Source organism: Miscanthus floridulus, chromosome 18, assembly GCF_019320115.1.
Source record: "Miscanthus floridulus cultivar M001 chromosome 18, ASM1932011v1, whole genome shotgun sequence".
Lineage (NCBI taxonomy): Eukaryota > Viridiplantae > Streptophyta > Magnoliopsida > Poales > Poaceae > Miscanthus > Miscanthus floridulus.
Genome location: NC_089597.1, coordinates 105,033,742 through 105,057,640, shown reverse-complemented (window position 1 = coordinate 105,057,640; position 23,899 = coordinate 105,033,742). Strand labels below are relative to the sequence as shown.

At 43.6% G+C, this 23,899-nt stretch overlaps 1 pseudogene; it reads left to right on the top strand.

Annotated features, from left to right (window-relative positions):
• Nucleotides 1-1,688: 1,688 nt before the first annotated feature.
• LOC136524314 (uncharacterized) lies at nucleotides 1,689-23,174 on the top strand (annotated as a pseudogene).
• Nucleotides 23,175-23,899: the final 725 nt, after the last annotated feature.

The window sequence follows — 23,899 nt, the reverse complement described above, 5'->3', positions numbered from 1 at the left end:
GGTACGGCAAATTCGGTACGGCTTGTCTGTGGTTTAGCACCGTAGTAAGAACTAAAAGTTGAAAGGAGAAGAAATGGAACTGATTGCTCAACTCTTGCTTGAAAGTAGAATAGGTGCTTATATAGACTGGCTAGATGATAACTTAATACGGCTGATAATAATAATACATAACTAAGGACTCACTATTAGTATTGCTTTCTGCCAAAAGAATCCAGCAAGCCATATAGCTTCTCATATTCCTTGGAGTCGAAAAATTATTCCCACTAGTCGGATAAGTCTTGTGAGTACATTGTGTACTCAGGGTTTATTTACCCCTATTGCAGGTGATGCTTGAAGAGTACCTTTGTGTGGAGGATCCTTCTGGTGGGCTCAGACAGAATCCTCGCCCCTTACCGCTAGATGTTATTTTTTAATTCCGCTGTTATCATTCCGCACTCTGATATTTGGTATTGTAATAATGTACTTTTAAGAAACTCTGATGTATGAAATGGATAAGTATTGTAACTCGTTCTCATTGTTGGATCCTTGGGAAAAAAATGTGGATCTTTCGGGTTCTCCCTTGGGGTGTGCCCGATGGATACCATCCGCTGTAGCTTGCTTTCGGGGTGCTTAGTGTCTGGTGGAAGACGAGCGCCTCCGTAAGTGTGCTATTTTGGGCGGTTCTGCCACAGTTGGTACCAGAGCCAATAATGGTTACGAGTTCATCACTCTTTTCAAAAACTTAAAAATTTGACCAACAAAAGTTTTGCGAAAAGTAGGATGCGATTGTATTAGGTAAATAAGTATAAGCCCTAGCAATATGGTCTATCTAGGATAGCGGCACTATTTTATCTAATCAGTTTTCTATAGTTACACTGACTTACGTTGCGTAAGAAATCCCTTAGTATACGGAAAGTGAGTGTGCGATGTGCCGAAAATTTTACGAATGCCGCTATATTCTGGCTTGAGTGAACGTATAGGCCGAAGCATGCATCATGATAATAGCATCTTACTTCAACTGAAATCCCCCTTCACGTATAATTGAATTAGTAAATTTATAGGACTAACTAAAGGAATGCTTTAATACATGTGCTGTCATTTCTCTATCCCCTGCTTCTGATTAGGAAGGGTGTTCTAATGGATGGTTCATATCTCTTACAAATGAATCTAAGGTCGGGACATGGGAGCACTAGTGCGGGGGCAGCTCACGGTCTTGGCGAGGGCCAAGGCGAGAGTGGCCAGGCCCATGAGCCCAATGGGAAGAGCCATGGGGCTCCACTTCTGGCTCCTCCTCTACCACCGCCTCCACCGATGACTCCCGTAGAGATAATGGCAGAGCTGTTGGCTACTCGTCGGGAGTCAGCTGCTGCTCGCCAGGAGACAGCTCGTGCCATGGACATTATGGCACAGGCTATCGTGGGCCTCGCCCGTGGAGGCCACGGGGGCAACGGTGGGAATGGGGGTGGTGCCTGCCGCCCTAAGGGACAGTCCTCTTACCAAGACTTCCTCAAGACTCACCCACCCACGTTCACGCCGTCTGATGAGCCCCTAGAGGCGGAACACTGGCTTCGCACCCTGGTGCAGAAATTTCGGCTGCTCGGAGTGACCGATGAGCAGAAGGTGTACTTTGCAGCGCAGCAACTTTTGGGGTCTGCAGGTGCATGGTGGGAAACCTTCTAGGCCACGGAGCAGCCAGATCATCCGGCAACATGGCGGGAGTTCTCCACCGCTTTCGAGAGTTCTTTATCCCTGCTGGTGTCATCAACCAGAAGGTGACTGAGTTCCTGGAGCTGCGCCAGGGGAACAGGACAGTGATGGAATATGTGAACAAGTTCAATCACTTGGCTTAGTATGCTGGCATCCATGTGGACTCTGATGACAAGAAGAAGGACCGCTTCTTTCGTGGTCTCGCTCCCATCCTTCAAGAGAAGCTATACACGGCGAACTATTAGACCTTTAGGGCACTGATGAACGCCACCATTGCCATGGAGGGTTTTTAGCGGGAGTCCCAGGCCGAGTGGAAGAGGAAGCGGGTGGTAGCTAGATCCTCTAGCCACCCTCACATACAAAAGATACAGGTTATCCGGTGGGGGCCCTATCAATCATCCGGCGGGCCTTCATTCCGGCAACCCCAGCAGACTTCGCAGACTTCCTCTACTTAGTACCGTGCACCTCCGCAGCAGGTGCAGCCGCAGCAGTCTTAGGGATAGCAGGTCCCACCCCATCAGGGGTTTGGGAATAGGCCAGGAGCTTGCTTCAAGTGTGGCAAAGATGGCCACTATGCCTGAGCCTGTCCCTAGAACTAGCTGGCTTAGTCAGCTCAACCGTCCGCAAATTTCAGCTTATCAAGAGGACCATCATCAAGAAGAAAGTGCCGAGCAGGTCTGGCCAGGTGCACTTCATAGATGCTGCGCAGGTTTTGCAGCAGGAGCCGGTGATGGCTGGTATGTTTACCATCAACTCCCATCCAGCTTTGGTGTTGTTCGATTTTGGTGCATCACATTCTTTTATGAGCATAGGGTTTGTAGAGCGGCACAACTTACCACTTATGGCTATACCGTATGCCTATAAGATCCATACTATGGGTTCACAAATGTTCATCAATACCCGCACGGATACAGTAAGTTTGGTATTAGCCACCCACACTTACCATCTACAGTTCATGATAATGCCTAGGCAAGGCATTGATGCTATTCTTGGAATGAACTGGTTGTGGGTGTTTGGGGTAGTATTGGATATGAAGAGAAGAAGTGTGGAGTTATGGCTTTCTTCTTCTGAGGATAGGATGTCTCTTATTGTACCCTCAGAACCAGTCTTACCTGTTGCTACCCATGCTGAAGCCTCTCCTGATCTTACCTCCATCCCTGTGGTTTGTGAGTTCCTGGATGTTTTCCCTGAAGATCTTCCTGGGTTGCCACCGGACAGAGAAGTTGAATTCTCCATTGAGCTAGAGCCTGGTACTGCCCCTATCTCCAGATGCCCGTACCGCATGGCTCCAAGAGAACTAGTAGAAATGAAGAAGCAGCTGGAAGAGTTGATGTACAAAGGTTTCATCCGTCCTAGTGCTTCACCATGGGGTTGCCCAGCCATTTTTGTGAAGAAGGATGGTACTCTGCGGATGTGTGTGGATTACCGCCCCCTTAATGCGGTAATAGTTAAGAACAAGTATCCTTTGCCCTGCATAGATACTTTGTTCGACCAATTAGCTGGTGCCAAGGTGTTCTCGAAGATTGATCTCCGATCAGGCTATCATCAGATCAAGATCAGGCCACATGATATACCAAAGACAGCTTTCTCTACTAGGTATGAGCTGTATGAGTACCTAGTGATATCTTTTGGTCTCACCAATGCTCCTGCCTTCTTCATGTATCTGATGAATTCAGTTTTCATGCCGAAGCTAGATAAGTTTGTGGTGGTTTTCATTGATGACATCTTGATCTATTCCAAGAATGATGAAGAGCATGCCCAACACCTTCGGGTAGTACTGACTCGACTAAGGGAGCACAAGCTGTATGCTAAATTCAGCAAGTGCAAATTTTGGTTGGATCGAGTGCAGTTTTTGGGGCATGTGTTGACACCTGAAGGCGTTTCTGTAGATCCCAGCAAGGTACAAGATGTATTGGATTGGAAATCTCCTAAGTCTGTGCATCAGATTCGTCAGTTTCTTGGTCTCGCTGGGTACTATCAGCGTTTCATTCCTGATTTCTCCAAGATAGCCCAACCAATGACCAAGCTGCTCCAAAAAGAAGCTAAGTTTGATTGGAGCCTAGCTTGTGAAGAAGCTTTCCAAGCTCTGAAGACTTTTCTGACCACTACTCCTGTGTTGGCCCAACCAGATATTGATAGGCCCTTTGATGTATACTGTGATGCCTCGAAGATAGGGTTGGGTGTGTGCTTATGCAAGATGGGTGTGTGATAGCTTATGCTTCGCGCCAACTGAAGAAGCACGAGGTGAATTACCCCACCCATGACTTAGAGCTAGCTGCTGTAGTCCACTCTGAAGATTTGGAGGCACTATCTATTGGGCAACAAAGTGCATATCTTTACAGACTACAAGAGCCTCAAGTATATTTTCACTCAGTCTGAGTTGAACATGAGGCAAAGAAGATGGTTAGAGTTAATAAAGGATTATAATTTGGAAGTCCATTATCACCCAGGAAAGGCTAATGTTGTAGCAGATGCTTTGAGCTGTAAGTCACATCAGGTTGAGGAAATACCTTTGTCTCTCAACCACACAGAGGTGCTAGCTCATATTGCATTAACCTCAGAGTTGCTGGAGCAGATTATTCGGGAGCAGAAAGAAGACCCTGAAGAGATTCCTCACATCAGGAAGTTGATGGCTGAAGGGCGTGGCCCTCACTTTAGTGTTGATGAACATGGAGTCATGAGATACAAGGATAGACTGGTGGTTCCATCCAATGAAGAGCTGAAAAGAAAAATTTTGAATGAAGCTCACCATTCAAAGTTGTCTATTCATCCTGGCAGTAACAAGATGTATCATGATCTGCGCCACTTGTACTGGTGGTCTAACATGAAGCAGGACATCACCCGGCATGTCATGGAGTGCAACACTTGTGGTAGGGTTAAAGCAGATCATATGCGTACCCTAGGATATTTGTAGCCCTTGCCCATTCCTGTTTGGAAATGGGAGGATATTTCCATAGATTTCATTATGGGTTTACCCCGCACCTCCATGGGCATCGATTCTATTTGGGTCATTGTGGACCGTCTCACCAAGTCTGCCCATTTTATCCCAGTGGACACTAGATATACTACCAAGAAGTATGCTGAGATATATTTCGATCGGATTGTGACCCTACACGGAGTTCCCCTTACTATCGTCTCTGATAGAGGGTCAGTCTTTGTCTCTCGTTTCTGGGAGCAATTGCAGCACTGTCTAGGTACTCATCTTCTTAGAAGCTCAGCATACCACCCACAAACTGATGGTCAAACTGAAAGGGTGAACCAGGTGCTCGAGGATATGTTGAGGGCTTGTACCATTTCTTTTCCTGAGAAGTGGGATAAGTGCTTGAAGTTAGCTGAATTTTCATATAATAACAGCTATCAGGAAAGCATCCGCATGGCATCATTTGAAGCTCTATACGGAAGAAAGTGTAGGACGCCACTCAACTAGGTTGAAGTGGGGGACCGTGGATATTTTGGGCCTGAATTCATAAAAGAGGCTCGAGAGAAAGTAAACATTATTCGAAGTCACTTGAAGGCAGCTCAAAGCCGACAGAAAACTTATGCTAATAAGCGGAGAAGGCCCTTGGAGTTTGCAGCTGGAGATCATGTATATCTCAAGGTGTCTCCGATGAGAGGGGTGCATCGGTTTGGCATCCATGGCAAGCTAGCCCTCGATATATGGGTCCATATCAGGTGTTGGAGAGATGTGGTCCAGTGGCTTACCGTCTACAACTTCTAGATATTCTATCTGCAGTACACAATATATTCCATGTATCACAACTGAAGAAGTGTTTGTGGGTTCCTGATGAAGCGGTGGAAATGGAAGGACTTCCCCTCCAGCCTGATTTAACTTATGTGGAGCACCCTATCAAAATCTTGGATGAGAAGGAGAGAGTGACCAGGAACAGCATGGTAAAATTCTACAAGGTGTAGTGGCAAAATCATTCTGAGGCTGAAGCCACGTGGGAACAAGAGAGTTACCTATTGAAGCATAACCCCCATCTCTTCAATGGTTCTGATAGTTAGTTGCTGCGTCGAAATGTATTTCCTACCTTCTTCTCACACTAGGCACATGAAATCTCGGGTCGAGATTTTGTTTTAGGGAGGTAGATTTGTAACACCCTTGGTGTTACGCCTTAATCAAAATACTAAACCATGTCATGAGTATCATGTTTATGTATTATTGCATGTGGTAAATGAGAAATTAAATTTTATTGCACTAATTCTCAAATTGAGCTCTAATTTATTCCTTGTCCAAGTTGTCCTTCCAGCACGTCATCTCTCTCCATGTGAGAGCTCCAAAGCCACAAAGTTAAATGATAAATTATTGTCATTCACTAATTATTAGCATACTACTTGGCAAGATTTATATATCCATCAATCTCGCGACGCGCCACTGTCATCTCTCGTTGTTCTAATTATCCCACCTTTATTTCGCTTGCTAATCACCATGCAAAATTATCAGTGCACGACGCGCTACCACTGCCATAGTGTGTCGCACACGCTATGCATTAATCTCACTCACAAGTTTGGCCCGCTGAGCACGCCGCTCGCTCACTGCTCTGCAAACGCAGTGCACGCACCCTTTTCCTCATGTCAGACTGCTGCAGTGCAGATTTTCCTCACGCCAGCACTGCAGCAGCGCAGATCTTACACACACGAAGCTGTAGCAACGCAGGAAACACTGTTCATGCATGAAAACACTGTAGCTCCATAGAAAACACTGTTCATCCACCCGCGACGCTTTATTACCGCTAAGCAAGCTAGTTAGCCACTAACCTTACGACGCGTCGCTGTCGCGCCTTTGCTTCTCCATTCCTACGTCTCCTGTCTTTAAAAGGACACGCCGAGCCACCGTGCCATCCTGCTCCGCTGCTCACTTGTTTCTTCCTCTCAAATCAAGTTCTTCTGTTCTTGCCCGAGAGAGCTGCGTCTATCGATTTCTCCCCGAGCTATAATCAGCTGAGGTAGCTAGTCTACAATTAATCTTCTCATTCTCTAATGTTTCCTTGACCTATGGTCTCCTCCCCCATTAATTCCTTGACCTGCATGAATGAACTAGCACCCCACCGCTAAGCACGTTTCGCCCAAAGCACACTCCAGTCCTAACGTGCTCGTAAGTCCAAGACCACTCAAAGTCCATCATTGAATTAATTCTCTCATGACCAAAGACCACACCACCGCACATGGCACGGAGCCAGAGGACAACCCTGCCAACTCAATTCGTGCTTCTAGACTACCTAGCTTGTGATGACCACCCACAACCAGTGCTATATATGGTTCTGCTCTGCTCCACGTAGGGCAAGCAATTGCTAAGCTCCCTGGTGTCTCTCCTCTTGCATTGCCTCCGCACATCGATCACCGTAGGCGGCACTTCATTCAATTTCGAGGTAGCTAGCCTACAAGAATTCCTTCATCCTCCTTCTCTATTATTTTCTTGACCCGCGGTCTCATCTAGTATTTCTAGACCCACAGTCATGTGCAAGTCAACAAGTCCAATAGCATGATTATCCTTCTCCAATAATATCATTCTCTTCAACTCTAGAGCTCATTTGAATTTATTTATTTATTGTGAAATAAATTTTGTTAGATTCCTAAATTCAGGATCTATCTGTTAGTGTAATTAGTTCGTATAGTTCAGTGATACTTTTAGGGCTACTTTATTACTTCGAAATACGTATTATTATTATGGTTATTTAGATAATGAATTTTTGTGATGCATGGTAGCTAGTGCACCTTGTTTTATTATATATATAGTAAATTGATATTAACAATAAGGATGCCTTTAGTTGCTAAGATAATACATGAAATGTTTCATACCTGTTTAGTGGGGATAATAGGTAACTTTGCGTATTAGTCATTAGAGTTAGCTTAGTAGCTTGGTAGATGTATTCTTATTTTAAGAGTTGCGGTTGCCTATATATTAATTATTGCATCATCATCACTGCATGCATATAGAGGACGAGCCACTAGAGATCGTGACCTTCGGCGAGTAGGAGTACGATGAAGTCATCGAAGAGTACAAGGAGATCCTCGTGCAGGAGGACGTTCCGGAGCCGCCCGTCACTGACTTTGCTGACACCGTGCCCACTGGAGGCAAGCCCTGGTGCATAACCCTTACTTTGAATAATAACTGGATATATATCTATGATGTGCATTTACGTTATAGGCATTTTATGGAAACTACATGCATAAATATATCTACCTATGAGTCCTACTAGTACAGGTCGAGTAGCTGCTGTGCTCAGGATATCGGTAGCATGGGTAACCTGCCGTTACTCGCAAATAGGTGATAAATATGATCACTCATGATAAAATGGTGGAAAGGAAAATGGTGACCGGGCAGGGATATGGTTGGGTTCTGGTGGGTGTAAAGGGTTGTGTCCTGTTGTCAATAGGGCATAGCTCTCTTACACTTTTTCCCTATCTGTGTCAATTAAGGATCGGTCGTTGCATATGGCTCTAGGCAAGTCACAGATCTATTGTACCGAGCACATACTTGGGTATGGGCGCAGGGAAGATTTGTTGCTCTCTTGTCGCGGATCCAGCTCTTTTCGGACCGACTGATGGGAAGAGGAGGTGGTGGAGGTCCTTGCACCACACTGAGTCCGGGACTCAGGATGTGGGGGCTTGGAGTCCTAGTTTGGACGAGGACCTGGACACCCGGGACAGGAGAGTGATGGGTTAGTCCTGCTTGTGCCTGGGGTACAAGCGGGGCGTGTGTCTTTGGGGCACCCAGCTAGGCACATTGATTCGCGAATCGCCAGGAAATCTAGTACGGCTTGTCTACGGTTTAGCACCGTAGTAAGAACTAAAAGTTGAAAGGAGAAGAAATGGAACTGATTGCTCAACTCTTGCTTGAAAGTAGATTAGGTGCTTATATAGACTGGCTAGATGATAACTTAATACGGCTGATAATAATAATACATAACTAAGGACTCACTATTAGTATTGCTTTCTGCCAAAAGAAACCAGCAAGCCATATAGCTTCTCATATTCCTTGGAGTCGGAAAATTATTCCCACTAGTCGGATAAGTCTTGCGAGTACATTGTGTACTCAGTGTTTATTTACCCCTATTGCAGGTGATGCTTGAAGAGTACCTTTGTGTGGAGGATCCTTCTGGTGGGCTCAAACAGAATCCTCGCCCCTTACCGCTAGATGTTATTTTTAAATTCCGCTGTTATCATTCCGCACTCTGATATTTGGTATTGTAATAATGTACTTTTAAGAAACTCTGTTGTATGAAATGGATAAGTATTGTAACTCATTCTCATTATTGGATCCTTGGGAAAAATGTGGATCTTTCGGGTTCTCCCTTGGGGTGTGCCCGACGGATACCGCCCGCTGTAGCTTGCTTTTGGGGTGCTTAGTGCCTGGTGCAAGACGAGTGCCTCTGTAAGTGTGCTATTTTGGGCGGTTCTGCCACACTCTGGCTTTAGCTCAGTACAAGGACCTTTTCTAGCTTGTTAGAGGTTACCAAAAGACGCAAATGGGGTGTGTTTCGGGTTGGGTGTAGTACGGCCTCTATCCTTGTGTGTATAGCCTACGCGGAATGTGCCATCGGGAAGGTGAGCCCTACATTTGTAGGGCACAGAAACATAGCGGCCCTAACTTATTAGACGAACCTTTGAAAGGCTTCATAGTGTACCCTACCTGCTCACCTTGGTAGTATTTTGGGGACTTGCAAACCCCGGGCAAGTGGGAAACACGACTCACAGTGAAAGTGTACAACCTCTACAGAGTATAAAACTGCTATAATAGCTATGCTCACGGCCATGAACGGCCTTGGAACCCTTATGGAATAGATTATCACTATTAATTATTTGTTTATGCTATACATTAATCATGTGTTTACTATGTGATTATGACAACTTGATGCTATTCATATGCTAAAATTGTGACAACTAAAAGCTAAATGATGTTAAACCTATGTCAAGCCTTTTGAGTCTCATGAACCCCATGTTACACTTGTTGAGTACGACATGTACTTATGCTTGTTTATTTTCATTATTTGGACAAAAATCCCAGATGGGTAATAGATTGTTATGGCAATGATGACTTTCCTGAGGATTACTAGTCTTGTGGTCAACCAGTTGACGTCCCTGTGTTATGGAGCTTCCGTGAGAGAGTTATCTATATATTTCCGCTATAACTATGTGAAGACTATGTGATAATATTCGTGATGTAATAAACACTTGTGATGGTACTTTCTATAATTTGTCGGCTTATGTATGTGACTGATCTCTGGGTGCACATAAGATTATGCATCCCATTTTATCCTTAAAATTGGGTATGACAAATTGGTATCAGAGCTGTGTTGACTGTAGGACGCAAGTCTAGTTAGTAATGGTCGTTTTAGCATCTCTTGCTTCACTTGTTTCATGCTTACTACCTCACTCTTGTTATTTGCTAAATTTTATGCTTCTTTCACCTCACTCTATTATGAAAATTATGCCTCACTCTATTATGAAAATTATTGCCTCTAATCTAACTAAATCTCACTCTGTAGATGCCTTGTGCCAACAATACCGCTCGTATCAGCACCGGAGGCTACTACCCACCTTGTTCCTTGTATGAACCTATGGAACCACATAAAGAGGAACCCTAGGAGCAGGGGAACGCCCCGCCTGCACCTGTACCCGCGTCGGAGCTACTCCAAGAAGAACTAGAAGTTGAGGAAAACCTATGGAGGTCATTGTAGTGGAAGATGAGGAGGAGGAGGAGGACGCTGCTCAAGGAGATGGCCAACCCCCGTCGCCACCACAAGATGATCTAGCTGGGGAAAATGTGCCACCCCCTGCCTTGGGGTGGACTATGAAGACCTATGACAAGCCAGGATGTGACTCCTCCGCTTCACACCACCGACTGATGGGGATCCTCCTTGCCTACTACGCTGATTGAAACATATCTGTGGAGTATGTCTACAACGAGTATACGTACCCCCTAGAGGACACTTATTGGAAGTCTAGGGCATGCATCTACATTAAGGATGAAGAGAAGGGTGCATACCAGCTAGACATGAACTATTCCCATTGGGGTCATCGTGCCACCATGGAGGATAGCATAGAAGACACAGCAATTGAAGCATGCTTGGGTCTTCGTAGCCACCGCTTTGATGATATGAATGGGGATCAATATCATTTCCTCCCTTGCCAACACCCTAAATTGGAATGGACAATGATGGACCCTGAAGGCATGGATCCAACCACTCAAGTGATGGTAGATTTTGCCTATGATTTAGTGGAGAAGAATCGGCGGTTGGAGGGTCAGTTGAAGGCATAAGGGAAGTCTCTCAAGTGGTGCTAACGGGTGATAGATGACCACAGGGTGTGCCTCAACTTGCCAAGGATTTACGAGAAGCTTCCCCATAAACCTCGTCAATAGGTGTTGGAGTCCCTTTATGTAATAAAACGCTAGTAGTACGGGTCGAGTTGAGTCAAGTTGAGTCTAGTAGTGTGGTGTGAACTTTGGTGTGTCTAGTTGATTTATTATTATGTTTATGTGTGAGTTGGATTTTTGTATTGAGTCTTGGGACCTTGTGGGCATGTCCGCAAGTTCCATAGTTAAGAATATTAAGTTTATGGAATTAATAGTTGGGTTAGTTTATTCTGTTCTCTCAGTTCTATTTTTTGGAATAGTCTGCCTTTATCTCAATGCTTATTGAAATCTGTTTGACCAAAAGTTATGAAATTTTTATGGGAATAACTAGACTTAAGTATCTTTCAAATTCCGCTAGAATCACCTTTTTATCTGATCTAGTTCAAGAGATATAGTTGTTTCAAGTTGAAGTTTCTAGACAGTCTAGAATCTGGAATAGTTTTGGTTGTGTCCTATTTTTTATTAACATAACGACAGAATCTGGACATATGATCTAAATAAAAGTTGTATATAATTTCTTAAGCTTTCCAACCATATAAAGAATGCCTCTTTTGGATATCCAAAACTCGAGATATGACTGTTTTACCGAACTACTGATGCTGTAACTCGCCTAGAAAGTTTTCAGATTGCATTCTTTATCTCTATAAGTGCCTTTAGCTTGGAAATCTCAAAGTTTGAATGTTTGTGTTGGATGATAGATGGCTAGAAGAGGAAGAGGCAGGGGTCATGGAGGTGTTCCCCCAAATCCACCACCACCACCGCCACCTACTATTGAGCAGCTTTTGGCGCTGCAAACACAACTTATGCAAGCTCTGGTGCAGAATCAGCAGAATCATCCAATTGGTGGGGCACCGCATGACAAGCATGGTGAATTCTTGAAGGGCCATCCCTCGGTGTTTTCTCATGCCACTAATCCACTAGAAGTAGATGATTGGCTTCGCGTGGTGGAAAAGCAACTGAATATAGCGCAATGCGACGACTAGCAGAAGGTGTTGTACGTGTCGGGACAACTTCAGGGAGAAGCTCAGGACTGGTAGGAGGCTTTTGAGTATGGGCGTTCTAATAATGCTCCTGCTATCACCTAGCAGGAATTTAGAGAGAAGTTTAGATCCTACCATATACCTGAAGGATTGATAGAGCTGGAGCAGGAGTGATTCAGAGCTTTGAAGCAGGGATCTATGTCTGTAGCTGAGTATCATGACAAATTTGCTCAGTTATCACGTTATGCTCCAAATGAGGTGGCTAATGATGCTGATAAGCAGCATCGCTTTCTTAAGGGTCTGTATGATGGGCTCCAACTCTAGCTTATGTCCAATACATACCCCAACTTCCAAACGCTCGTGAATTGCGCTGTTGTGATTGACAATAAGTGCAAGGAGATGGAAGCCAAGAAGAGGAGGTTTTAGGGATAGACCTCTAGAAGCAACACTCGTCCACGCACCGACCCTCAGCAAGGCTTTCAGCAAAGGTACCAGAGACCACCAAATCAGTGGAACCGTGGTCAGTACCCTCCGCGTAATCAGTTCCAACAGCGCCAGTAGAATCAGCAGCAGGGCAGCCAGCAGACAATATGCCAGGGAATACCCAATAACACTCCAATGAAGACCAGTGCCCCTAGCACTCCCAACAAAGGTTTCCACTATGGTAAAGAGGGTCACATGTCTTATAACTGTCCTGAAAAGCTGAACCAGCAAACCACCCAGAGGTAGAATAGCAACCAAAAGCCACCACATTATGGGAAGGTGAACCATGTGTTTGCCAAAACAACGCTGGAGGCACCAGAAGTCATGCTCGGTACATTCAACGTCAACTCTACTCCTACCACCATTCTTTTTTATTCTGGAGCTTCACATTCTTTCATATTATAAGCATTTGTTAGAATGCTTGATTCTGGAGCTTCGCATTTTTTCATATTATAAGCATTTGTTAGAATGCATAGCATACCCTAATGTGCCATGAAGGATTCTATACTAGTCAACTCACCAGGAGGAAGTATGCAATCTTCGTATCATTGTCTCCCAGCTAGTTTATCCTTAAGGGGGGTAGAATTTAAAGTGAGCCCCATTGTGTTGAGAACATCTGGCATTGATGTGATTCTAGGTATGGATTGGATGAAGGAACACCGGGCAGTGATTCAGTGTCATAAGAAAGTAGTTGTTGTGACCACACCTAAAGGGGATAGAATCAATGTTGTGGTGGTGCAAGTACAACCGACAGCCATAGTGAACCAGCTTGATGATAGCACCAACAAGGAGGACCGTGTGGTGGATGAGTTTCTAGATATGTTCCCTGATGACTTGCCAGGTATGCCACCTGACCATGACATTGAGTTTATTATTGAATTATTACCTAGAACTGCACCTATAGCTAAGCATCCATATAGAATGGGGTTAATGAACTAGAGGAACTTAAGAAACAAATAAAGGAGTTGCAAGAGAAAGGTTTCATTCATCCTAGTTCTTCACCTTGAGGAGCACCTGTTATATTTGTTGACAAAAAAGATGGTACCCAGAGGATGTGTGTTGATTATCGATCACTCAATGAAGTCAATATCAAGAACAAGTACCCGTTGCCTAGGATTGATGATTTATTTGATCAGTTGAGAGGTGCTTGTGTGTTCTCTAAGATTGATCTTTGTTCTGGCTATCATCAATTAAAGATTCGTGCAACTGATATACCCAAGACAACTTTTACTACACTGTTTGGCTTGTATGAGTACACCGTTATGTCCTTTGGTTTGACCAATGCACCTACATAATTTATGTACTTGATGAATAAGGTGTTCATGGAGTTTCTAGATAAGTTCGTGGTGGTATTCATTGATGATATACTGGTATTCTCCAAGACAAAAGAAGAGCATGCTGAACATCTAAGGTTGGTCTTACAGAAGTTCAAGGAACACAAGTTGTATGCTAAGCGAAGTAAGTGTGAGTTTTGGGGGAATAGCAGTTGACCCAGGCAAGGTGAGGGATGTATTGAACTAGAAACCACCAACCGATGTGGGTGAGATTCATAGCTTCTTAGGATTGGCTGGATATTACAAAAGGTTCATAGAAGGGTTTTCTAAGCTTGCCATGCCTATGATAGCTTTGTTGGAGAAGAATGCTAAATTTGTGTGGTTTGAGAAGTGCCAGGCTAATTTTGAGGAGTTGAAAAAGAGATTGACTACAGCCCCAGTATTGGTTTTGCCAGATTTGAGCAGGAACTTCTCTATCTATTGTGATGCATCTCGCTAAGGTCTTGGATGTGTTCTTATGTAAGAAGGGAGAGTAGTGGCCTATGCATCCTAATAGTTGAGAAAGCATGAGCTAAACTATCCTACTCATGATTTGGAGTTAGCAGCAGTGGTTCATGCTTTAAAGATATGGAGGCACTATCTTGTAGGGCATAAGAGTGATATCTATACTGATCACAAGAGTTTGAAGTACATTTTCACTTAGTTAGATCTAAACTTGAGACAACGTCGATGGTTGGAGTTGATTAAGGATTATGATTTAGAAGTGCACTATCATCCTAGAAAAGCAAATGTTGTTGCCGATGCTTTTAGCCGGAAGAGTTATGCCAATGAGGTGCAAGTGGCACCTATGTCAAGTGAGTTGTGTGCTGAATTTGAGCAACTAAACTTGGGTTTTGTCACTAATGCAATGGAGTTGGTGATAGAACCTACATTAAAGCAAGAAATACGCAAGGGTCAGTTGTAGTATAAGATGTTAAAGGAGATAGCAGAGAACATAGTGATTGGTAAGGCACTAGGCTTCCGTATTGATGATAATGGAACTCTATGGTTTGGGAAAAGACTATGTGTGCCTGAGAACAAGGCTATACGAGAAGCAATTCTTCATGAGGCACCTGAGTCTGCTTACTCTATACACCCCGGGAGTACCAAGATGTACCTGGATCTGAAAGAGAAATATTAGTGGAATGGACTTAAGAGGGATGTTGCTGAATATGTTGCTATATGTGATACATGTCAAAGAGTAAAGCGGAACATCAAAGACTTGCAGGATTGCTACAACCAATGAAGATACCTGAGTGGAAGTGGGAAGAAGTTGGTATGGATTTTATTGTTGGGTTACCACGCACTCAGAGAGGTTATGATTCAATATGGGTGATAGTAGATCGGTTAACTAAAGTTGCTCACTTCATACCGGTCAAGACTACCTATAATGGACCAAAGTTGGCCGAATTATATATGGAGAAGATAGTGTGCCTACATGGAGTTCCCAAGAAGATCGTGTCTAATAGAGGTACTCAATTCACGTCTCACTTTTGGCAGCAAGTACATACTTCGTTGGGAACAAAGTTGAATTTTAGTACAACATGTCACCCTCAGACGGATAGACAAACTGAGAGAACTAATCAGATACTGGAGGATATGTTGAGAGCTTGTGCATTGCAGCACGGTACAAGTTGGGACAAGAGCTTGCCATATGCTGAGTTTTCATATAACAACAGTTATCAGAAGAGTCTCAAGATGGCACCTTTCGAGGCTTTATATGGACGAAAGTGTAGAACCCCGTTATTTTGGAATCAAATGGGAGAAACTCAAGTATTCAGATCGGATGTTCTAAGAGACACAAAGAAGCAAGTATGGATGATTAGAGATAACTTGAGAGTGGTACAGTCTCGACAGAAGAGTTATGCTGACACTCGAAGAAGAGAATTGGTTTTTGAAGTAGGAGGTTATGTTTACCTAAAAGTGTCACCAATGAGAAGTGTGAGAAGGTTCAATATGAAAGGAAAGTTAACACCAAGGTATATCAGACCTTTCAAGATTCTAGAGAGATGTGGAGAAGTGGCCTATCAGTTGGAACTACCTGAGAGCTTGTTAGGTGTACATGATGTGTTCCATGTGTCTCAGCTGAAGAAGTGTTTGCGGGTACCAGAAGAGTAGATACTGTTAGAAAAGCTTACTATTAAGGAGGATCTTACTTATGAGGAGCACCTTATAAAGATCTTGGAGACGGTAGAAAGGGTTACAAGGAGCCGAATTATAAAGATGTGCAAGGTGCTGTGAAATCGGTATATAGAGGATGAGGCGACTTCGGAAAGAGAAGAGGAGCTGAGAAAAGCATACCCATAGTTATTTGAGTAAGCACCATCTGAATCTCGAGGACGAGATTCATTTTAAGGGGGGTAGAATTGTAACAACCTAAAATTTGCATCATTTTGAAATAGGTTAATTTGATTTATTTATGCATTTATGTGTGCATACAAACATAGAGTAAATGATAAATTTTGTTAAATAAAAATCATCTATAAGGTCTAGCTACATGATTGTGCATACATGCTACTGCATATTTATTTATGTCAAGTTTGGGTTTGATCAAAATTGCCAAAAGAATTTAAATTGGATTTGAATTTGGTTTTGAGAATGTGTTTATGAAAAAAAAGGAATTTTCCTCTCCCTCCTTTCTCTTTTAGCTTTTCGCCCGAGCGGCCTAGCCACCCAGCCATGAGCCCACCCCTTTCCCTCTCTTTTGGCCCAGCTGGCCTGCTCCTTCAACCACAGCCCACTCGGTCTCACCCTCCCCGTAGCCTAGTAGCAGGTCTAGCTTCACTCCCTCGCCCCGCTCCTAGGCCGGCCTAGCAAAGCCCACATGGGCACTCTCCCCCTCACTCTTAGCGCTGATAGCCTAGCCCCACACCTTGAGTCACTGATGCGCCGAGCCCGCACGTCAGCACCCTCTCCTACCTCCGATAGTCCCCAACTCAGACTCTGCTCCAAATTGGACACCGCTGCCGCCCTGATTTATGCGATGTTTGGCGTGACCCACATATCGAGGCCCTCATAAATAGCAGCATTGCGCCCGCCACCTTTTTCTAACCCTAAGCGCCATCATCGCCGAGCTCATTTCATCATTTTGCTGCCACCGTAAGCCCTACTCCGAGCTTCGTGTCAGGTTTACGAAGTTGCCGGACCCCATCTCTCTTTTTTTCTTGCCCTTAGTTGCTCGTTTATCATCACTAGACTTTGTAGGTCACCGCTGCCCGCCTTCTTGAGCTCCCTGCTTTTCCGTCCACATCCCGTTGCTGTGATTTACCTTGGTGAGTTCACCGTTCCCTCCTCTTTCGTTACGTACCGGTCCCGAGTCAAACGGTGGTCTGTATCACTGAGTCAACGAAAATCGGCAAGGTCCACTGGCCGTCGGCCATGGCAGCCGCCGCACTGGCCTTCTTCTTTGGCCAGCCGGGTTCTTCTCCTCCCTGATCTAATCGGAGCCGTCCAGATTAGATCCAACGGCTCAAATCTCATCATACCCCTTCGCTGCCGTTTTTACAAAAGATACTCACCCTCTTTAGAACCCATAGTCCATGGCGTATTCCCATAATATGTTTTCTTTTTTAGAAAGCGTAGAATTCCTCTGTTAGATTCAAAATACGTTCTCTTTATTTATAGTATTTCCACTGATTTTGTTTTGCTTATAAAAACTTCATTTTAACTTCGTTTTGATCCGTTCAGGTTGCGTTAGATTAGTAATTGCGTAATCTACTTGTTCATACCACTATTACATATGTTTTAAACTTTTGAAAATCAAGATTAGTTTTAATCTATTATTTCATTAACAAAAAATCTTGTTTAATTCATAACTTCTTTGTTATAGCTCTGATTTTTGTGATCTTCGTGTCTGTGTGTTCATAGCGAGACGTAGATTTGTTTTACAAACTTTTCATCTTGATTCTATGCTGTTGGTGTATAGTTCTAATCGATAGCCTTTGTTTGCTATGCATGATTGCTTCTGGATGCTTATATGTTGCTGTGTTGATCGATAGACGGTGAGCAATTCATGGGTGATCAAGAGTACTACTTTGACGAGCAGGATCAGCAGGAATACTTTGATCAAGGCAAGTATAGCATGGGATTATCCTTGTTGTCCTATTCACATTAATCACATTTTAATCATCCTGCATGTGTATACCTTGGCTACCATTAAGGATATCCTAGCTTTTATATCCTGTACCTTGTCACCTATGGGTTTATGCATTGGGTAGTATGATGCTAGCGCTCAATTAAGACCATGATCTTGTAACTTGTCTAATGGTATATGCAATAAACACTAAAAGATGTTTTTAGCAACAAGGAACAAGAGGGCTAGAGCATAGTTTTTATGGTGCTCTAGATTACTGTCCCTAAGGACTTATCTATAAGTGATCATCCGGAAGTTACAGTACAACTGTGAGGGCCACATGGCTCTAGCTTTAGCTCAGTACAAGGACCTTTTCTAGCTTGTTAGAGGTTACCGAAAGGCGTAAATGGGGTGTGTTTTGGGTTGGGTGTAGTGCGGCCTATGTCCTTGTGTGTGTAGCCTGCGCGGAATGTGCCATCGGGAAGGGGAGCCCTACATTTGCAGGGCACAGAAACCTAGGGGCCTTGACTTGTTAGACAAACCTTTGAAAGACTTCATAGTGTACCATGCCTGCTCACCTTGGTAGTGTTTTGGGGACTTGCAAACCCCAGGCAAGTGGAAAATACGACTCACAGTGAAAGTGTACAACCTCTGCAGAGTGTAAAACTGTTATAACAGCCGTGCTCACGGTCACGAGCGGCCTTAGAACCCTTATGGAATAGATGATCGCTATTAATTATTTGTTTATGCTATTTATTAATCATGTTTACACTGATCATGTGTTTACTATGGGATTATGATAACTTGATGCTATTCATATGCTAAAATTGTGACAACTAATAGCTAAATGCTGTTTAACCTGTGTTAAGCCTTTTGAGCCTCATGAACCTCATATTACACTTGTTGAGTATAACATGTACTTACGCTTGTTTATTTTCATTATTTAGACAAAAATCCCGGATGGGTAACGAATTGCTATGGTAATGACGACTTTTTAGAGGATTACTAGTCTTGTAGTCAACCAATTGACGTCCCTGTGCTATGGAGCTTCTGCGAGAGAGTTATCTTTATATTTCCGCTATAACTATGTGAAGACTATGTGATAATATTCGTGATGTAATAAACACTAGTGATGGTACTTTCTATAATTTGTCGGCTTATGTGTGTGACTGATCTCTAGGCGCACATAAGATTATGCATCCCATTTTATCCTTAAAATTGGGTGTGACAAAAGTTTAAAAAACGAGGGTAAAATCACCATTTCGCTTAAAAACAAAGGTAGAAACGCTTAAGCCCGTTTTAATTATAACATTTGGACTTATCTTACTTGAAACTAACTTTTCTAAATTTTTTATTGTATTGGCCCTCTCCATGTGGCTATTGTTAATCTATTTCTTGGAAAAAGCTATTGTCGTCTCTCATATTTTTTCTCCATTCCTATCTCATAGTTAGTGCAATTCCATAATGTTGAATCAAGACAATAGGTAGCCTTCATTTTTCTTTTGGTAAGCTCCATTTCTTAATAAAACTCGTCTCCCACAAATTATTGAATTTCCTGAGCTTTCTTCTAAGCTAGAAGAATACCCCGCGCGTTGTCGCGGGATTTTCTTAAAAATAAATTTGTTATATATATAGCATTATCATATGGTATTCTATAGACTATGTATATATATGAATTTGATTACATTATAGAAGAACAAGTCATGAAACAAATAGCGAATGAAGATAACTTGTACTTTAACAGATTAAAGATTAAAAGTATTGCACACGATAGAGATGATGTGGATATTTTTGTAATTAATAAGGAATGATATGGATAGCTTGCATAAAGAGATTGCAAGTTAGTGGAACACTTAGTGGAGAATGATATGGACATCTTGCATAAAGAGATAGAACATCTAGTAGGATCACTTAGTGGGAAATGATGTGGACACCTTGTATGAAGAGATAAATCATTTAGTGGGGTTTAGCTTTATAAGAGTATATAGATTAAAAATTTGAGATCATATTGTACATTTTATTGTGGATTTGTAGTTGCCTATTTATGTAAAATTTCATTATTGCAATGTTGTTTTGCTCTACCCACTAGTGCTTCAAGTAACCACTGGTCGGCCTATCATTGCGCCAACATCCTTTTGCACCTCAAGTCTTCCCAAGAAATTGTGAACCCACAAATAGTGATATGTTGATATCATGCTTGCTACCCATTTGTCATCGGTTCATAACCATGGCGAGCATCGTGTTTGCTCGGTGGTATACCTCCGGTGGCTTAAGCACTCAAAACACTCTGGGACATGGGCGATTTATCTTGGTTCGGGCCTAGCCTTATGTCTAGCAGTATGGTGTTCTTCGTGTTAGGAATGCTCAATCGAGAGTTCTTACAATGGATGATTCGAAAGAGAGATGTAGGGGGTAGCGCTAAGCTGATCTAGGGTTTGCTAGGGTTCTGGACCGAGCGGCTGATTGTGGTCGGCTATCTTCTGGTCGGATCCCCTCTTATAGAGAGAGGAGGGCATGGGAGTATAAAATCGGGTGGTTTCTCTGGGTCTCTCACCTTGGGCTCTGGTCTTCCTCTTCCGCTTGGCGCCCCCAGGTCCTTCTTTATCACGTAGGAGGGGGCTGACAAAACTGGAACCGTTCCCTAACACGTCTTTGCTACACCCTGGTGCTTGACCGACAAGCGCTGTTTGCGGCCACGGAGCCTTCTTTGAGTGAGCCTTCTTTTAGATTCCTTGATGCGCAAGGATCCTCCCCTTGTCCGGAGGGGCTGACGAGCGGGCATGGTGCCCTCTGCTCCATGGGCTTGGGGGAGTTATTTGTCCAGACGCGGTACACCCTAGGCATGACCTTGCCGAGGGAGTGGCTGACAGCGCCTCGTGAGTAGAGTGTTGCCTTTGCGCTTGTCAGGCCCTAGGCGCCTAACAGAAGCTGGCTTTTGGCCTACTTCGGGGTGAATGTTGATCCTGAGCTAGAGTTGGGACGGCTGGGTGGGTAGTGGCTCGGCCAGGGCTCCCGTTCGCGTTCTACGTGCTGGTGGCCGTGGCGGTCACGGCTGCCGTCGGCGCTGGGGCCTTCTGAGTTCAGCCTCGTGTCATGGCGCTGGTGTGAGGTCCTCGACGCAGCGGGCGGCGCCGTGGCCGCCGTGGCGGCAGTGTTCGCGTGGAACGCGTGGCGGACGGCGGCTAAGGCAGAGAGGTTCTTCCGCCAGTTCCCCGACACGGTGCTTGACGACCATGGCGGGGACATGCCCGTCGGCGAGCTCGTCAAGATCACCGGGGTGAGCTCTGCTTCAGCTTCAATCAATCTCCGAATCAAAACCAATCAGCTATCGCCTTCCATCCTTGCTTCACTGTTACCAAACAATTCCGTTATCTGAAGTACGACTCTGCTGTCGCTAACAATTGCATCGGTATTCTCCCAGTCCATGCATGCCAACTAGGAGCAGTAAAAAATTGCATTCTGTGCAGTTCTGAACGTGGCTAAGATCCTGTATAAGTTCCTAATTGTTTTTATTTTTGTCAGTCAAAATTGTTGCTTCGACTAGTTTATGCGTCAAAGAATGTCAATCAAAACTGATACAATTGCATCGGTATTCTCCCAGTCCATGCATGCCAACTAGGAGAAGTAAAAAAATGCATTCTGTGCAGTTCTGGACGTGGCTAAGATCCTGTATAAGTTCCTAATTGTTTTTCTTTTTGTCCGTCAAAATTGTTGCTTCGACTAGTTTATGCGTCAAAGAATGTCAATCAAAACTGATGATTAGGCTCATGTATGGTCAATGGCTTTGATTGAGGAAGCCAAGCTACCAAACCACTCTTGCTTCACCAAAGCAATGCATGCGTTAGCCAACTCGTTCCTTCACCAAAGCAAAGGCTAGAGACTCTAAATCTGTATGGCATGCTCTGTTCTAATATGACTGCCTGACCGCCGTGTCCTGCTTCCTGCAGCAAGTTACCTGCGGTCGCCACACGCTGGGCGCCAATTTCCACGACGCCGCCCGGTGCGTGTTCACGTCCGTTCAACTGTACGAGCGCAGTCGATGGGGCCGGTGGCAACTCAGACACTCCGAGGTCAACTCTCGTTATTACTGGCATCTGATGGATATGGTTCGCAGTGAAGTGATGTGGCTCCTGATGGATGGCTGTTGTGTTTGTTGGCATCCTTTGGCAGGCACGGGTGACGAACTTCTACATCTCTGACAGGAACTCGGGTAAGAGATTCTACCTGCGTGCCGGCGAAGGCGACGTGATCACTCCGATCATCAAATACAAAACCATCAGCTTTGATGGCGACAAGAAGGGCGCCTCACAAAATTTGAAGAACTGGATGGCAACCAACGAGTTGTCTTGCAACGGAGATTTGTGTGTTAAGGAAGGGTAACATCCTTCACACAAATTTAGGCGAAGAATTGAAAAGATCATAAACCCTGCAAACTGTGTTATCTCCCTCTTACTAATTGATATCCCTCTGTTCCTTCGATATCTCTATGTTCCTCCCATATTCTGCAAGTAGTTTCCCACATTTGGCATTTGCACTAGTAATTTTTTCCCAAGTTTGCACTAGTAGAAGTTTACCTCTTACAGTTGAGGTTAAGTGGCTTACACAAATTTAGGTGAACGAATTGAAAAGGAAACATACCCGTAATCTCTGTCTGCCTAATCATTCCTCTGTGCCTCCTCTATCTCCAAAGTTTAAACTAGTAGAAGTATACCTCTCTGTCAGTTTTGAGGTCGACTGGTGCCAATTGATCAACCACTATAGTTGGAGCTGGCCTATCACAATTTACAGCTGCCAAACACATAAACTCAACTGAGGTTGTCAGTTTATTGCACTGATCACAATATATAGGTAAAAAGCCAAAATTGGTTTCCTCAACTATCCCACTGAACTTTGCACAATGATTTGTACTTATTTCAAGTTGAAATTTATAGATGAGAAAAGTCGAGACCTGTATGTCACAATACTGATGTGAGACTGAAATTGCAAACACAAGAAAGTCATGCTATTTATTTTTTCTCCAAAATGATAATTGCATTGCATTCACGGTTAAAGCACCATTGTTCACTAAGATTGCAAAAAAAATTGTTAGGTTAATCAGAGAAGAGGACACAGCAAGTGTGATAGGCATCCTGAAGAAACACCATGCCTGTGACATCGTCGATGCACCAACCGGTGTGGTCACCACCGGTTGCCAGCTGATCCGGTGCATGTTTCTTGTCTTCATTGAGGGGCTCATACTGATTGGGGATGAAGACCCTGACGAGGCTGTATATATGGTCTGAACTATATATATAGATACATAAATACATACACTAATGTAGAATACACACCGTGTATCGCGGAAGAGGAGTTTTAGTATCTTCCATTAAGAGTTTCTGATAAAAAAGGATTTAAGACTTACGTAGTTGATGGAAACGGAATGATGTAAATTGAAGTGGTATTTGTAGCTTGTCAGTAACATAGTTGCTTTTTCTTTTGTTTCTTTTGAAGAGGACTACTCATTTGTTTGTTGGCTAAGGGCTAAGGCTTGATGTTAATGTGCCACGCTTCTTTTGAAGTTTGGCCTTGATGTTAATGTGCCACGCTTCTTTTGAAGTTTGGCCTGGTCAGTTTCTTTTCGTTTTCATTGTTGCAACAACAGAAAGGGACTTGGTCCAAATTTCCATATGGGTAAACGAGATTTCTCATCATACACTAGCAAGGTTCTTAAAAAGAAAATTAGTAACTTGCAAGGTAGCCTGCGTAAAATTAGTTTTTATTATAACATTTGGATTCATCTTACTTGAACTCACTTTTGCAGATATTTTTTTTATTGTATGGATCCATGTGGCTATTGTTAATCTATTTCTTGGAAAAAAGCTATTGTCGTCTCTCTCATATCTTTTTCTCCATTCCTATCTCATAGTTGTGCAATTACTCGTAATGTCAAATCAAGACAATAGCTAGGTAGCCTTCATTTTTATTTTGCTATAAACTCCATTCCTTGATAAAACTCGTCCAAGCCTCT